Here is a 17,911-nt window from a genome sequence, read left to right as displayed (position 1 = left end):
CAAAATCTGTGTCTAAACAAGCAGGGCAAATGAAGGTGGAAGTAATTGTTATAAAATCTCAAGGTCCCCAACCCCATTATGGAGAAAAGGTAAATTTATATCAGAACTTCTCAGGAGTGTGCATGGCTCAGGGTCCATACCTGGGGTGTGTGGAACCCAGAAACAGTCACACTCCTCTCTACCTATCATATTCTACTCATCTCCCTCCCCTTATTTATCCAGAAGGAACCGCATTATAAGGAACATAAAATGAAAACCTAAAAGGAAAACAAAACAAAGTCTTTACAAAAGGCCTTCCTGTGGGTGTCGCTCCAGGGAGTGGTAGCAGTGCTTTCACTCTACTTGCGGCATAAGCTTGAACGGCCCATTTATGCATGTGAGCTTCTGACCTGGTGTCTTTTATTTTAGCCTCAGGTGGAATCCATCTTTTCCCGTCATTTCCAACCTTAAGGATGGGTTCCCCTTGGGTATTCCCCTCTTTCCTTAATTGTTGCCTCGCATGATAACTTGGATATTGAGGGAGCCAAACTGAGACCATGGGGTATTCATTTAGCATCAGACAGGTGGACCTGCAAAAGGTTTACTGCTGGAAGTAGCTTTGAGAGACGTCCCTTTGAGACGTGGAGAAGAAGCTCAACACCCATTTTGAATGTATTTATTCTGTCAGTAAATATTTAAGTAGCAACTATGTTCCAGGCACTGTGCTAGGCACTAGGGATAGAGCAGTGAATGAGATAAGCCCTGCCTTTCTAGGAATCATATACTATTGGGAATTTTGGCTGCAGAAATTTTTTATACCCTCACCCCTTGGCTCAGCATGTGATGTCGCCAGACCCTACGTTGGACAAAACACTTGACGGCTTTGTCGTGCCCTGTGTCGTGACCTGTGTCGTGACCTGACGCTGATACACTCAGCCTGCCTGCCCACTGCCTTGCATGATTCTTGCATTTAGCCCCTTGGGTCCCAGACATGGGCCTTGAGACCTGGGCCACTTTGCTGCTGCTGCTTTGTAGACCTGAGGGAGGAGCCAGTACAAGAAAGCAATTTTTTTCTTTTTCTTTTTTTTTTAATTGAAGTATACTAGACTCACAATGTTGTGTTAATTTCTGTTGTACAGAAAAATGATTCAGTTATACATATGTATACATTCTTTTCTATAGTCTTTTCCATTATGGTTTATCACAGGAGATTGACTATAGTTCCCTGTGCTGTACAGTAGGAACCTGTTGTTTATCCATTCTGTATATAATAGTTTACATCTGATAATCCCAAACTCCCAATCCAACCCTTCCCCACCTCCCTCCACTCCCCCTTGGCAACCATATGTCTGTTCTCTATGCAGGAAAGCTATTTTACATCAATCTTGTTTTCACAGGCGGCACTGCGAAATTTAGGGGTTGAGAGGGAGAAACAACAGGGAATTAGAAAAGTCAGGCAAGGACTGAGGTCCAGGTGCTGGCTGTTGGCCCTATTGCCCTTGATAAAGTTTGAGCCATTGCGCAAGTGGACGTGATCCCTCTGTACCTTCATTTGTACAGTAAAAGAGTTAAACTACATATGCAATTCTCAATATTTTCAATTTTGAAGGACCCTTTTTATTAGCAAAGAATTTCACAGACTGCCATGATAGTAATGCGTACTTAGTGTATCTGTGAGTTGAATACTTAAGGACGGTAAGACTATAAAACAAATGTGTTTTTTAAATAATTGCAGCATCATATGCAGTTTGAATATAGTACTTTGTTCATGCAGGTGGTTGTTCACCCACAGTTTACTAGCACCTAAGATAGGGCAGGAGCCTTGCTAAGTGGTAGGGAAAACAAAGATGAATGAGCCAGGCTTTCTACTTCCAAAGACTCATTCTCCATAGGGGAGACAGGTAAATTACTGGGAGATAGGTAGCGTGGAACAGGTACAGGTGCTCTGGCAGCTCAGAAAAGGAGCACCTGAGGCAGCCTGTGAAGGCTTTCCTGTGAAGGTCATGTCTAAGCTAAGGCCCAAAGCGTCTGTAGGAGTTCAACAGGTAAGGAGAAGGGGCAGGTAAAAGCCCTCAGGCTGAGGGGACAATTAGTCCCTTTATTTATCCTGCCTACAGAGGATCCTGGCGCACATAGTTTCCTGTGCTAGCACCTTCCTTCAGCGGTCTTTAACACATAGAATGAGAATTGCTGGACTAAGTGCGCATGAAGATTCCTCCTGACTTGAATAAAGGGTGGTGCTGCTTCTCTTAACTTTTCACATGATTAATGTATGCCCGTCATTAAAAGCAAAGAAATGCAAACAAACCAAAGGGCCACAACCAATAATTCCAGATAACGGACTTTCAGTGAAGTCATGTCTTCTTTGTTTAATTAAGTTATAGAGACTTTGAGATCTCCATCTGCCTAGGTCCTCTTGCACGTCTTCGCACTTTATGAGAATCTTCAAGGGTGCTTGTGACTTGGTCAAAGCGCTCTGCCCGTGCTGCCAACAGCCTCAGGGTCAGTGGCTTTGCTCGGTACAGGGACTTTCCGTTTATGTCCACTGTGGTTATCACAACCTCAACCATGCAGTGAAGACCCTGTGACATGTCCCAGGTGCCTTACAGCTGATAAAAGGCTGAAACTTTTGAGCAAGACTGGCTTTTCCATTTGTGGGGTTCAGTGGCAAAAAAATGTGAGCTGCTTGTTCAAAAATTTATTATGAATTTCAAGATGGCAACCGTACAGCGTTAAAAGCATGGTGGGACCCATCTCAGTGTGTTGCCCTGTGCACCTGCACACGTGGTACACGCATGAAGTTAGCCCTTCTTTTCAGAACATTTCGCTGAAAGATTGGAGGTCCCAGAAGGGAAATGCAGCATAGAGGATACTTCACCACGCCCACTAGTAGTATACATGGCTGCTCTCACAGCCCATAAGGATTTCATAAAGGGCATCTCTCTGCCTAGGTCTTGGCTTGCTTCTTTGTGGCCAGCAGCTAGCTAACTGCCACTCCCTGCACCAAGCAACAGTGAATGTGATTGTATTTACACGATAGCTTCTAGGTCAAGCTCCAGCTCCTTCTATGCCCAGGGAGAGAAAACGTTTCCCCTTATCTCGAAATGAGGACCAATTCCCATGCTCTAATTTCCTTCCCCAAGTCCTGTCATTTTAATGAGTGCTAATGGGAATGTCAACTCCTCTGAAAGGACAATTCCCACTGTCTTGTTTGAGGCCTTGTGGAATTGTACCCTTACTCTTTAAGCATAAAGACAGTGACATGAGAAGATGATGTATTCAGCATCAGTGCATTTCCCAACTTCGGATCATTTGGTTTCAAATTAAAAGTACAATACATAGAATGCTACCAATCTAGTCTAATTTAAGTCACATAAACCTTGTGGTTCCCCTTTCATTAGAATTACGTGTATGCAGTAGGTCAGGTTCATGTCTGTGCATCTCTCCTGTAGTTTTCTGGGTCTCAACTAAAGCTATCTAGTGGGAAATTGCTAAACATTTCCACATCTCCAGGTGCACAAGCAACCATCCAAGCACAGAGTGGTCTAAATTCATCGAAAGCCACCACCCTACCAACCCCATAGCAATAAAATCTGCAGAAACAGCCCTGACTCCATCATATATAAGAATTTACATTATGGAAGAGAACAGCTACTTTTGACTCTAAAACCTCTACATTCAAATTACTTTATAGTTTTCTCCTAGAAAAATCGACGTGTTTTATTTATATAACCAGGGACTGTTCAGGGGAATTTCACCAAAATGAAAGAGCAGTCTGCCCCAAAGTTGATTTGAGTTCTTATTATTTCCGATAAAGAAAATGACTTGCGGTTTTTACGTGATAGTTTTTCCCTCTAGTGTCCATCAAGATTTCTAAAGAGTCAATTTTCTTTTTTTTTTTTTTTTGCGGTATGCAGGCCTCTCACTGTTGTGGCCTCTCCCGCTGTGGAGCACAGGCTCCGGACGCGCAGGCTCAGCGGCCATGGCTCACGGGCCCAGCCGCTCCGCGGCACGTGGGATCTTCCCGGACCGGGGCACGAACCCGTGTCCCCTGCACCAACAGGCGGACTCTCAACCACTGTGCCACCAGGGAAGCCCTCAATTTTCAGTTAAGGTAAGAGTACCCTGTTTGAAGAGACAAAATAAATAAGGTGTTCATAATCCTGCCATCAGCAAAGACTTTTGGAGTGTGTTTATCTAGCTTGTTGTCTTTATTTTTAAAAAATACTAATTTAAAGAACATAAGAAAATCACAAATACATCCTAGCCATAAATCTTTCATGAAGAATTCAGTAAAAAGTGAAAGTCCCTATTGACCCCTCCTGCCCCACTCTCACTCTCTTCCGTAGAAGTAACCACCAAAAAGAATTTTTTGCGAAATCTCTGATCTTCTTTTATACATTTACATACATAGATGAGTGTACGTGGACATGTAACTAGGATAAGACCTAGAATATGAACGGTCACGCAGAGGACGCATATTTTCAAATGGTCATAAACACAGCCAAATCTCTCTCCAAAACGCCATGGCCAATTCACACTATGATGCATAAAGTGCCCATTTTTCTGCATGCTTCCCAACATTGGATGTTATCATTTTTAATTTTTTCCAATTTGTGTTTATACTCCTTGCACTAATTCCATAATCCTTTTAATACGAGACAGCTAGTTTTCATATATAGTAGTTTACATTCTCCTTATCTAGGCTTCGTTTTTTCTCACCTGTTGAATGGGGCTAATAATGCTGTCCTCTGCATAGGGCTGTTGTGAAATTTAGAGGGATACGCAGGGGTCAGATCATGTACGACCTTTACAGAGTTTGGTAAGGAGTTTGGATTTTTATTGTGGATATGATAGAAATTAAGGAGAGGGTTTTAAGCATGAGAGTGATGTGATTTGATATATGCTTTAAAAGATCACTCTGGCTAAGAATATTGGCGCTGATAAAATTAAAAAGAGGCCCACATACTGGTTTGCTCCCCTCCCTCCCAGAGAAATCTCTGCTGGGATTATCACAAAGAGAGATAATAGGGAGTAGAGTTGTGAGATTTAATGAATAAAAATAAAGGATGCCTGGTTAAATTTATTTACTTATTTAATTTTTATTGGAGTATAGTTCCTTTAAAATGTGTTAGTTTCTGTTGTACAGCAAAGTGAATCAACTATATGTATATATATATATATATATATATATATCTCCCCTCTTTCTTGGATTTCCTTCCCATTTAGGTCACCACAGAGCATTGAGTAGAGTTCTCTGTGCTATATAGTAGGTTCTCATTAGTTATTTACTTTATACATAGTACTGTATATATGTCAATCCCAATCTCCCAATTTATCCCACCCCCCTCCCTCCTTGGTATCCATACGTTTGTTCTCTATGTCTGTGTCTCTCTACTTCTGCTTTGCAAATATGTTCATGTGTATAATTTTTCTAGATTCGACATATAAGCAATATTATATGTTTGTTTTTCTCTGACATACTTCACCGTGTATGACAGTCTCTAGGTCCATCCACATCTCTACAAATGACCCAGTTTTGTTCCTTTTTATGGCTGAGTAATATTCCATTGTATTTATGTACCACATCTTCTTTATCCATTCATCTGTCGATGGGCGTTTAGATTGCTTCCATAACCTGGCTATTGCAAATAGTGCTGCAGTGATTGTTGGGGTGCATGTGTCTTTTTGAATTATGGTTTTCTCTAGGTATATGCCCAGTAGTGGGATTGCTGGGTTATGTATTAATTCTATTTTTAGTTTTTTAAGGAACCTCCATACTGTTCTCCAGAGTGGCTGTATCAGTTTACATTCCCACCAACACTGCAAGAGGGTTCCCTTTTCTCCACACCATCTCCAGCATTTGTTGTTTGTAGATTTTCTGATGATGCCCATTCTAACCAGTGTGAGGTGGTACCTCATTGTAGTTTTGATTTGCATTTTGCTAATAATTAGTGATGTTGAGCGTCTTTTCATGGGTTTGTTGGCTCTCTGTATGGCTGTTTGTATATTTTGGAGATTAATCCTTTGTCAGTTGCTTCGTTTGCAAATATTTTCTCCCATTCTGAGGGTTATCTTCTCATCGTGTTTATGGATTCCTTTGCTGTGCAAAAGCTTTTAAGTTTCATTAGGTCCCATTTGTTTATTTTTGTTTTTAGTTTCATTACTCTAGGAGGTGGGTCAAAAAAGATCTTGTTGTGATTTATGTCAAAGAGTGTTCTTCCTATGTTTTCCTCTAGGAGTTTTATAGTGTCTGGCCTTACATTTAGGTCTTTAGTCCATTTTGAGTTTATTTTTGTATATGATATTAGGGAGTGTTCTTTTTTTTTAACATCTTTATTGGAGTATAATTGCTTTACAATGGAGTGTTAGTTTCTACTTTATAACAAAGTGAATCAGCTATACATATACATATACCCCCACATCTCCTCCCTCTTGTGTCTACCTCCCATCCACCCTATCCCACCCCTCTAGGTGGTCACAAAGCACCAAGCTGATCTCCCTGTGCTATGCGGCTGCTTCCCACTAGCTATCTACTTCACATTTGGTAGTGTATATATGCCCATGCCACTCTCTCACTTCATTCCAGCCTACCCTTCCCCCTCCCCGTGTCCTCAAGTCCACTCTCTATGTCTGCGTCTTTATTCCTGTCCTGCCCCTAGGTTTTTCAGAACCATTTTTTTTTTAGATTCCATATATATGTGTTAGCATACAGTGTTTGTTTTTCTCTTTCTGACTTACTTCACTCTGTATGCCAGACTCTAGGTCCATCTACCTCACTACAAATAACTCAATTTCATTTCTTTTTATGGCTGAGTAGTATTCCATTGTATATATGTGCCACATCTTCTTTATCCACTCATCTGTCGATGGACACTTAGGTTGTTTCCATGTCCTGGCTATTGTAAATCGTGCTGCAATGAACATTGTGGTACATGACTCTTTTTGAATTATGGTTTTCTCAGGTTATATGCCCACTAGTGGGATTGCTTGGTCGTATAGTAGTTCTATTTTTAGTTTTTTAAGGAACCTCCATACTGTTCTCCATAGTGGCTGTATCAATTTATATTCCCACTAACAGTGCAAGAGGGTTCCCTTTTCTCCACACCCTCTCCAGCATTTATTGTTTGTAGATTTTTTGACGATGGCCATTCTGACCAGTGTGAGGTGATACCTCATTGTAGTTTTTTTTTTTTTTTTTTTTGCAGTATGTAGGCCTCTCACTGTTGTGGCCTCTCCTGTTGCGGAGCACAGGCTCCGGACGGACAGGCTCAACAGCCATGGCTCACGGGCCCAGCCACTCTGCGGCATGTGAGATATTCCCGGACCGGGGCACGAACCCGTGTCCCCTGCATCGGCAGGCGGACTCTCAACCACTGCGCCACCAGGGAAGCCCCTTCACTGTAGTTTTGATTTGCATTTCTCTAATTGTTAGCGATGTTGAGCATCCTTTCATGTGCTTGTTGGCCATCTGTATGTCTTCTTTGGAGAAATGTCTATTTAGGTCTTCTGCCCATTTTTGGATTGGGTTGTTTGGGTTTTTTTGATACTGAGCTGCATGAGCTGCTTTTATATTTTGGAGATTAATCCTTTGTCAGTTGCTTCATTTGCAAATATTTTCTCCCATTCTGAGGGTTGTCTTTTTGTCTTGTTTATGGTTTCCTTTGCTGTGCAAAAGCTTTTAAGTCTCATTAGGTCCCGTTTGTTTATTTTTGTTTCCATTTCTCTAGGAGGTGGGTCAAAAAGGATCTTGCTGTGATTTATGTCATAGAGTGTTCTGCCTGTGTTTTCCTCTAAGAGTTTGATAGTGTCTGGCCTTAACATTTAGGTCTGTAATCCATTTTGAGTTTATTTTTGTGTATGCTGTTAGGGAGTGTTCTAATTTCATTCTTTTTCATGTAGCTTTCCAGTTTTCCCAGCACCAGTTACTGAAGAGGCTGTCTTTTCTCCATTGTATATTCTTGCCACCTTTATCAAAGATAAGGTGACCATATGTGTGTGGGTTTATCTCTGGGCTTTCTATCCTGTTCCATTGATCTATATTTCTGTTTCTGTGCCAGTACCATACTTTCTTGCTTACTGTAGCTTTGTAGTATAGTGTGAAATCAAATTTCACATACACAATGAATACTTTTTTAGTGTAGGTTTTCCCAAGTAATACGAGTGGTATGCGCCTACTAAAATAATTATTTCTTATTTATCTGCAACTCAAATTTGACCAAGTACCCTGTTTTTCACCTGGAACCATCATAGCAAGGAAGTACTTAGTATGAAAACTATCGTGCCTTCTGCTTCTTCCCTTTTATAAACAGATTCCCTGATATCCTTCTTGTATGAATTCTTGCACCCTTTTATCTGTCCCTTTCTTGGCAATCTCCTTGATGGCAGGACTCATGTCTTTCTTAGTAAACTCCATGAGTGCCGAGTTCATTCACTGCTATGCTAAACACAATGCCTGCAAGTCGTAGTTACTCAGTAAATATTTGTTGAGTGAAAAATAAATAGATCTACAGAAGTGAGAGGCAGGGATGACCTCAACCACCACAGGCTCATTATTTTTGGTTTCTCTTCTGTATTTCTGAGGCAGTGTAATATGGCGGGTCTCCTAAGAGATGATTCTAATTAGGACTGTTGGTGATTTATAGAACCAGGGACATTAGCAGGAGCTGGTACGCACTGATTAATCTTCCAGCCTTAGGATGACACACATTAGCTTAATAGTCTATGAGTGATGCGTCTCAGGCTGTGTGGGCTGTTCCCTTCTCTTCACCCGCACCATTTACTCCCTGGCTGTCTCATTCTACTCTTTTTTTTCCAGAGGGAGACAAGGTCAAGTCTTTTCAATATTGGACAGTCCAGCCTCCTAGTCCTTCATAGTTATTTGTCAAAGCTTTTTTTTCTTCTTCTTCTGAGAAGGGTAAAAGGAAACTTGTGACTATCACATGCATTTTGGGAGGTGCTAAATGCTTCACCAATGGGCTCTTTTTATCAAGTTGAGTCAGAAAGCCAATTCTAATAACAGTGGTTGAACCATATTAGGAGGGGCTTAATGACTGTCATTTTTTCCCCCAGGAAATGTAGTTAATGTTAAATTTATTGCCTTTAAACTTGGTGTCATCGAAGAATAAGCCTGGGACATACGGCTATCTCTGCCACTCCTACCCATCAAGTCATTTATGCATATATATATGTATTTATGCTTATATATATTTACCTGTCATGTATTACACATTATATATATTACATTTAATATATCTATATCTATCTATCTATCTATCTGTATATCTCAATCTGTCAATTCAGGTGAAATCAAATCTAGTGGAAATAATAAACACTAAAACTTGTCTTGTAGGAGAAAAAATGACACATGGATCCTGAGAGATTTATGTAGAGAGGGGGAAGGAAAGTTAAAGTTGAGAAAGGTGGAGCAAAGATGTATGGGTCAATCTAATATATATACCAGCATCAACACCAGCCAGAGTTCCTTCTCTATCTTCCTAGTCCCTCCATGAATTTCAGAACTTGCCCTTTAAAATTGAATGTCTTTTTTAGGGATGAACAGCTTGTAATTAATTTGAGACTGCCAGTAGCTAAATGTATCTTCAAAACTGGGGTGCCTGATGTTTGAGCTGATGTCTTGAGATACACGTGCGTAAGGCATTCTGTCTTTACTTTATGGAAATAACCAATCACCCTGGTTATTTTGGTCTTGATTTATTTTTAGATTTCTATATCGGTGTCACCTTGGGTTCTTTGGTTTAGTTTTCCTCTATTTTTATCTCTTGGACTGTTTATAGCATATGAAAAAGAGAAGAATTTCCTTATTTGAAACACCACTGACTAAATACTGTGGTGTTTACTTTGCCTTTGGGTCCTGAATTGAATCAGAGATAGGGATGAAGATTGAGAGGTAGTTCTTTCCATGCTTTGCAAGGAACTGCTAAAATACCTGGATTGCTCAGTTTCACCACCTGCTTCCAATATGGGCTTTGACATCCCACGTGCATGTGTAAATTTCAAATGATGCTGTTACTAGGCAAAGAGCCATTCCAGATATGGATCCCAGGTGTGAATGTCCTGGATTCTGCGCTTTAGAGGTCCGTTTCTGGATCACCTGAGTGGACAGCAACTTGAAAGGGAGCTGATAGGGAAAGAGAAAGTAAACATGGAGTCAGGATAAATTGACCACTCCACCATCATAAGAGAATTTTGTATACCTCTCCAAGTAATTGATAGATCAAGCAGATAAAACTCAGTAAAGATATAGATAGAAGACTAACAAAAGAATAAAAAATGAATAACAAAATTGACAAGTTCGATCTAGTGGACATATACAATTAGAATACTGTTTCCAACAATTAGAGAATAGAAATTCTTTTCAAGCATATAAAAAAGTGACCATGTACAATTGCCACAAAACACATTTGTAAATATTTGTAAGAATCAGTATCATACGGATTATATTCTCTAACCAAAATGCATTTAGGTAAGAAATGTGTAACAAAAATGTAACCAATCCCCTTATAGTTGGAAATTTAAAAGCATGTTAGTATTTTACTCATGGATCACAGAAGAAAACATAGGTATAGAATTCATCTAAAACCTAATATTAAATAAAATAGTACATATCAAAGTACAGTAGGGGAATACAGATAAAGTGGTAGTGAAAGGAAATATAGAGTCTGAAATGCTTATATTAGAAGTTGAAAAAGACTGAAAATTAATGAGTTAAACATCCAACTTAAGAATTAAAAAAGCAGTAGGATAAGAGCAAAGGTATTATATGTAGAAAAAAATATAGGCGCAAAATGTAAAAGTTGAGGTGCGACATAAAGCAGTAGTTCTCAATACTTATTGCATGTTCACTTGGCAGTTAGACCTCACCCCAGATTAATTAAATCAGAACCACTGGGTGTGTACCCTCAGGCATTATTATTATACTATACTATACATTATACTATTATTTTAAGATGATCCTCAGTTGATTGTAATGTGTAGAAAGGATTGAGATCCAGTAATAAAGGTGATACACAGAGACAAAAGTGGTTTTCTAAAAAGGATTAAAGTACTATTTAAAATGCTACCATTTAAATGTGTAATATATTTATGGAGAAAATTTTAAAACTTGTCAAAACCGTTAATTTGACAGATTTATCTTGTTCAGGGAGGGGAAAACTCAGTTTTGTAAATATGTCAATTCTTTCCAAATTGAGCAATTCCAATAAAAATCCCAGCAAGATTTTTCATGGAAACTAAAAAGCTCAATTTAAAAAGTGCAAACCATAAATGAAAAGGATTGATAAATTTGGTCACGACGTAGGGGGGAGCTTCAAGATGGTGGAAGAGTAAGACGCGGTGATCACCTTCCTCCCCACAAATACATCAGAAATACATCTACATGTGGAACAACTCCTACAGAACACCAGTACTGAACGCTGGCAGAAGACCTCAGACCTCCCAAAAGGCAAGAAACTCCCCACGTACCTGGGTAGGGCAAAAGAAAAAAGAATAAACAGAGACAAAAGGATAGGGACGGGACCTGCACCAGTGGGAGGGAGCTGTGAAGGAGGAAAAGTTTCCACACACTAGGAAGCCCCTTCGCGGGCGGAGACTGCGGGTGGCGGAGGGGGGAAGCTTCGGAGTCGCGGAGGAGAGTGCAGAAATGGGTGCGGAGGGCAAAGCGGAGAGATTCCCGCACAGAGGATCAGGGCTGACCGGCACTCACCAGCCCGAGAGGCTTGTCTGCGCACCCACCGGGGCGGGCGGGGCTGGGAGCTGAGGCTCCGGCTTCAGTCGGAGCACAGGGAGAGGACTGGCGTTGGCGGCGTGAACACAGCCTGAAGGGGGTTAGTGCACCACGGCTAGGCGGGAGGGAGTCCGGGAAAAGTCTGGAGCTGCCAAAGAGGCAAGAGACTTTTTCTTGCCTCTTTGTTTGCTGGTGGGCGAGGAGAGGGTATTAAGAGCGCTGCTTAAAGGAGCTCCAGAGACGGGCGCGAGCCGCAGCTATCAGCGCGGACCCCAGAGATGGGCATGAGACGCTAAGGCTGCTGCTGCCGCCACCAAGAAGCCTGTGTGCAAGCACAGGTCACTATCCACAACCGCCCTCCCGGCAGCCTGTGCAGCCCGCCACTGCCAGGGTCCCGGGATCCAGGGACAACTTCCCTGGGAGAACACACGGTGCCTCAGGCTGTGCAACATCACACTGGCCTCTGCCGCTACAGGCTCGCCCCGCATCCGTACCCCTCCTTCCCCCCGGCCTGAGTGAGCCAAAGCCCCCGAAGCAGCTGCTCCTTTAACCCCATCCTGTCTGAGTGAAGAACAGACGGCCTCAGACGACCTACACGCAGAGGCAGGGCCAATCCAAAGCTGAACTGCAGGAGCTGTGCGAACAAAGAAGAGAAAGGGAAATCTCTCCCAGCAGCCTCAGGAGCAGCGGATTAAAGCTCCACAATCAACTTGCTGTACCTGCATCTGTGGAATACCTGAATAGACAAAGAATCATTCCAAATTGAGGAGGTGGACTTTGGGAGCAATGATATATATATATTTTTCACTTTTTCTATTTTTGTGAGTGTGTATGTGTATGCTTCTGGGTGTGATTTTGTCTGTATAGCTTTGCTTTTACCATTTGTCCTAGGGTTCTGTCTGTCTGATTTTCTTTTCTTTTAATTAAAAACTTTTTTTTCCTAATAATTATTTTTTATTTTAATAACTTTATTTTATTTTATCTTCTTCTTTCCTTCTTTCTTTTTTTTCTCCCTTTTATTCTGAGCCATGTGGAGGACAGGCTCTTGGTGCTCCAGCCAGGCGTCAGGGCTGTGCCACTGAGGTGGGACAGCCTAGTTCAGGACACTGGTCCACAAGAGACCTCCCAGATCCACAGAATATCAAACAGCGAAAATCTCCCAGAGATCTCCATCTCAATGCCAAAACCCAGCTCCACTCAATGACCAGCAAGCTACAGTGCTGGACACCCAATGCCAAACAACTAGCAAAACAGGAACACAACCCCATCCATTAGCACAGAGGCTGCCTAATATTATAATAAGGCCACAGACACCCCGAAACACACCACCAGACATGGACCTGCCCACCAGAAAGAAAAGATCCAGGCTCATCCACCAGAACACAGGCACTAGTCCCCTCCACCACGAAGCCTACACAACCCACTGAAACTACTTTAGCCACTGGGGACAGACACCAAAAACAACGTGAACTATGAACCTGTAGCCTGCAAAAAGGAGACCCCAAACACAGTAAGTTTAGCAAAATGAGAAGACAGAGAAACACACAGCAGATGAAGGAGCAAGGCAAAAACCCACCAGACCTAACAAATGAAGAGTAAATAGGCAGTCTACCTGAAAAAGAATTTAGAATAATGATAGTAAAGATGATCCAAAATCTTGGAAATAGAATGGAGAAAATACAAGAAACGTTTAACAAGGACCTAGAAGAACTAAGGAGCAAACAGACAGAGATAAACAACACAATAAATGAAGTTAAAAATTCTCTAGAAGGGATCAATAGCAGAATAACTGAGGCAGAAAAACAGATAAGTGACCTGAAAGATAAAATAGTGGAAATAACTACTGCAGAGCAGAATAAAGAAAAAAGAATGAAAAGAATTGAGGACAGTCTCAGGGACCTCTGGGACAATATTAAATGCACCAACATTCGAATTATAGGGGTCCCAGAAGAAGAAGAGAAAAAGGAAGGGACTAAGAAAATATTTGAAGTGTGTATAGTTGAAAACTTCCCCAATATGGGAAAGGAAATGATAAAGGCCAGGAAGGACGGAGAGTGCCATACAGGATAAATCCAAGGAGAAACACGCCAAGACACATATTAATCAAACTATCAAGAATTAAATACAAAGAACAAATATTAAAAGCAGCAATGGAAAAACAACAAATAACACATAAGGGAATCCCCATAAGGTTAACAGCTGATCTTTCAGCAGAAACTCTGCAAACCAGAAGGGAGTGGGAGGACATATTTACAGTGATGATGGAGAAAAACCTACAACCAAGATTACTCTACCCAGCAAGGATCTCATTCAGATTTGATGGAGAAATTAAAAGCTTTACAGACAAGCAAAAGCTAAGAGAATTCAGCACCACCAAACCAGCTTTACAACAAATGCTAAAGGAACTTCTCTAGGCAGGAAACACAAATGAAGGGAAGGACCTACAATAATAAACCCAAAACAATTAAGACAAGGGTAATAGGAACATACATATTGATAATTACCTTAAATGTAAATGGGTTAAATGCTCCAACCTAAAGACATAGACTGGCTAAATGGATACAAAAACAAGACCCATATATATTCTGTCTACAAGAGACCCACTTCAGACCTAGGGACACATACGGACTGAAAGTGAGGGGATGGAAAAAGATACTCCATGCAAATGGAAATCAAAAGAAAGCTGGAGTAGCAATTCTCATATCAGACAAAATAGAGTTTAAAACAAAGACTATTACAAGAGACACAGAAGGACACTAACAATGATCAAGGGATCAATCCAAGAAGAAGATATAACAATTGTAAATATTTATGCACCCAATATAGGAGCACCTCAATACCCAAGGTAGATACTGAGAGCCATAAATGGGGAAATCGACGGTAACACAGTTATAGTAGGTGACTTTAACTCCTCACTTTCACCAATGGACAGATCGTCCAAAATGAAAATAAATAAGGAAACACAAGCTTTAAATGATACATTAGACAAGATGGACTTAATTAATATTTATAGGACATTCCATCTGAAAACAACCAAATACACATTCTTCTCAAGTGCTCATGGAACATTCTCCAGGATAGATCATATCCTGGGTCACAAAACAAGGCGTGGTAAATTTAAGGAAATTGAAATCATATCAAATATCTTTTGCATCCACAATGCTATGAGACTAGGTATCAGTTACAGGAAAAAATCTGTAGGAAATAGAAACACATGGAGGCTAAACAACACACTAAATAATAACCAAGAGATCACTGAAAAAATCAAAGTGGAGGGCTTCCCTGGTGGTGCAGTGGTTGAGAGTCCGCCTGCTGATGCAGGGTACACGGGTTCGTGCCCCGGTCCAGGAAGATCCCACATGCCACAGAGCGGCTGGTCCCGTGAGCCATGGCCGCTGAGCCTGCGCATCTGGAGCCTGTGCTCCACAACAGGAGAGGCCACCAACAGTGAGAGACCCGTGTACCGAAAAAAAAAAATCAAAGAGTAAATCAAAAAATACCTAGAAACAAATGACAATGAAAACATGACGACCCAAAACCTACAGGATGCAGCAAAAGAAGTTCTAAGAGGGAAGTTTATAGGTATACAAGCCTAACTTAAGAAACAAGAAACATCTCAAATAAACAACCTAACCTTACACCTAAAGCAATTAGAGAAAGAAGAACAAAAAACCCCCCCAAACTTAGCCGAAGGAAAGAAATCATAAAGATCTGATCAGAAACAAATGAAAAAGAAATGAAGGAAACGATAGCAAAGATCAATAAAACTAAAAGCTGGTTCTTTGAGAAGGTAAACAAAATTGAGAAACCGTTAACCAGTCTCATCAAGAAAAAAAGGGAGAAGACTCAAATCAATAGAATTAGAAATGAAAAAGGAGAGGTAACAACTGACACTGCAGAAATACAAAAGATCACGAGAGATTACTACAAGCACCTCTATGCCAATAAAATAGACAACCTGGAAGAAATGGACAAATTTTTAGAAATGCACAACCTTCTGAGACTGAACCAGGAAGATATGGAAAATGTGAACAGACCAATCACAAGCACTGAAATTGAAACTGTGATTAAAAATCTTCCAACAAACAAAAGCCCAGGACCAGATGGCTTCACAGGCGAATTCTATCAAAGATTTAGAGAAGAGCTAACACCTATCCTTCTCAAACTCTTCCAAAATATAGCAGAGGGAGGAACACTCCCAAACTCATTCTATGAGGCCACCATCACCCTGATACCAAAACCAGACAAAGATGTCACAAAGAAAGAAAACTACAGGCCAATATCTGTGATGAACATAGATGGAAAAATTCTCAACAAAATACCAGCAAACAGGATCCAACAGCACATTCAAAGGATCATACACCATGATCAAGTGGGGTTTATCCCAGGAATGCAAGTATTCTTCAATATACACGTATCAATCAACATGATACACCATATGAACAAATTGAAGGAGTAAAACCATATGATCATCTCAATAGATGCAGAGAAAGCTTTCGACAAAATTCAGCACCCATTTATGATAAAACCCCTGCAGAAAGTAGGCATAGAGGGAACTTTCCTCAACATGATAAAGGCCATGTATGACAAACCCACAGCCATCATCGTCCTCAGTGGTGAAAAACTGAAACCATTTCCACTGAGTTTAGGAACAAGACAAGGTTGCCCACTCTCACCACTGTTATTCAACATAGTTTTGGAAGTTTTAGCCACAGCAATCAGAGAAGAAAAAGAAATAAAAGGAATGCAAACCGGAAAAGAGGAAGTAAAGCTGTCGCTGTTCGCAGATGACATGATACTATACATAGAGAATGCTAAAGATGCTACCAGGAAACTACTAGAGCTAATCAATGAATTTGGTAAAGTAGCAGGATACAAAATTGATGCACAGAAGTCTCTTGCATTCCTATACACTAATGATGAGAAATTTAAAAGTGAAATTAAGAAAACACTCCCATTTACCATTGCAACAAAAAGAATAAAATATCTAGGAATAAACCTACGTAAGGAGACAAAAGACCTGTATGCAGAAAATTATAAGACACTGATGAAAGAAATTAAAGATGATACAAATAGATGGAGAGATATACCATGTTCTTGGATTTGAAGCATCAACATTGTGGAAATGACTCTACTACCCAAGGCAATCTACAGATTCAATGCAATCCCTATCAAATTACCACTGACTGACATTTTTCCCAGAGTAGAACAGAAAATTTCACAATTTGTATGGAAATACAAAAGACCCTAAATAACCAAAGCAATCTTGAGAAAGAAAAATGGAGCTGGAGGAATCAGACTCCTTGACTTCAGACTCTGCTACAAAGCTACAGTAATCAAGACAGTATGGTAATGGAACAAAAACAGAAATATAGATCAATGGAACAGGATAGAAATCCCTAGGATAAATCTAGGCACCTGTGGTCACCTTATCTTTGATACAGGAGGCAACAATATACAGTGGAGAAAAGACAGTCTCTTCAATAAGTGGTGCTGGGAAAACTGGACAGCTACATGTAAAAGAATGAAGTTAGAACACTCCCTAACACCGTACACAAAAATAAACTCAAAATGGATTAAAGACCTAAATGTAAGTCTAGACACCATCAAACTCCTAGAGGAAAACTTAGGCAGAACACTCTATGACATACATCACAGCAAGATCCTTTTTGACCCACCTTCTACAGAAATGGAAAGAAAAACAAAAATAAACAAATGGGACGTAATGAGACTTAAAAGCTGTTGCACAGCAAAGGAAACCATAAACAAGACGAAAAGACAACCCTCAGAATGGGAGAAAATATTTGCAAATGAAGCAACTGACAAAGGATTAATCTCTAAAACATACAAGCAACTCATGCAGCTGAATATGAAATAAACAACGAGATCCAAAAGTGGGCAGAAGAACGAAATAGACACTTCTGCAAAGAAGATATACAGATTGCCAACAAACACATGAAAGAATGCTCAACATCATTAATCATTAGAGAAATGCAAATCAAAATTGCAATGAGATATCATCTCACACTGGTCAGAATGGCCATCATCAAAACTACAAATAATAAATGCTGGAGAGGGTGTGGAGAAAAGGGAACCCTCTTGCACTGTTGGTGGGAATATAAATGGATACAGCCACTATGGAGAACAGTATGGAGGTTCCTTAAAAAACTAAAAATAGAACTACCA

General features: G+C 40.5%; 1 long non-coding RNA gene across 1 annotated transcript in view; it reads left to right on the top strand.

Moving 5' to 3' along the window:
- LOC132594575 (uncharacterized) overlaps positions 1-17,911 on the top strand; it is a 703,896-nt gene that overhangs the window by 261,357 nt on the left and 424,628 nt on the right. The window contains exon 4 of the long non-coding RNA XR_009560781.1: positions 3,897-4,093. This is a non-coding gene — a long non-coding RNA (uncharacterized lncRNA). The remainder of the gene's footprint in view (positions 1-3,896; positions 4,094-17,911) is intronic.

The sequence above is a fragment of the Globicephala melas genome, chromosome X, assembly GCF_963455315.2.
Source record: "Globicephala melas chromosome X, mGloMel1.2, whole genome shotgun sequence".
NCBI classification, from domain to species: Eukaryota; Metazoa; Chordata; class Mammalia; order Artiodactyla; family Delphinidae; genus Globicephala; species Globicephala melas.
The sequence above is the reverse complement of the archived record's forward strand: the minus strand, read 5'-3'. Positions and strand labels throughout refer to the sequence as shown.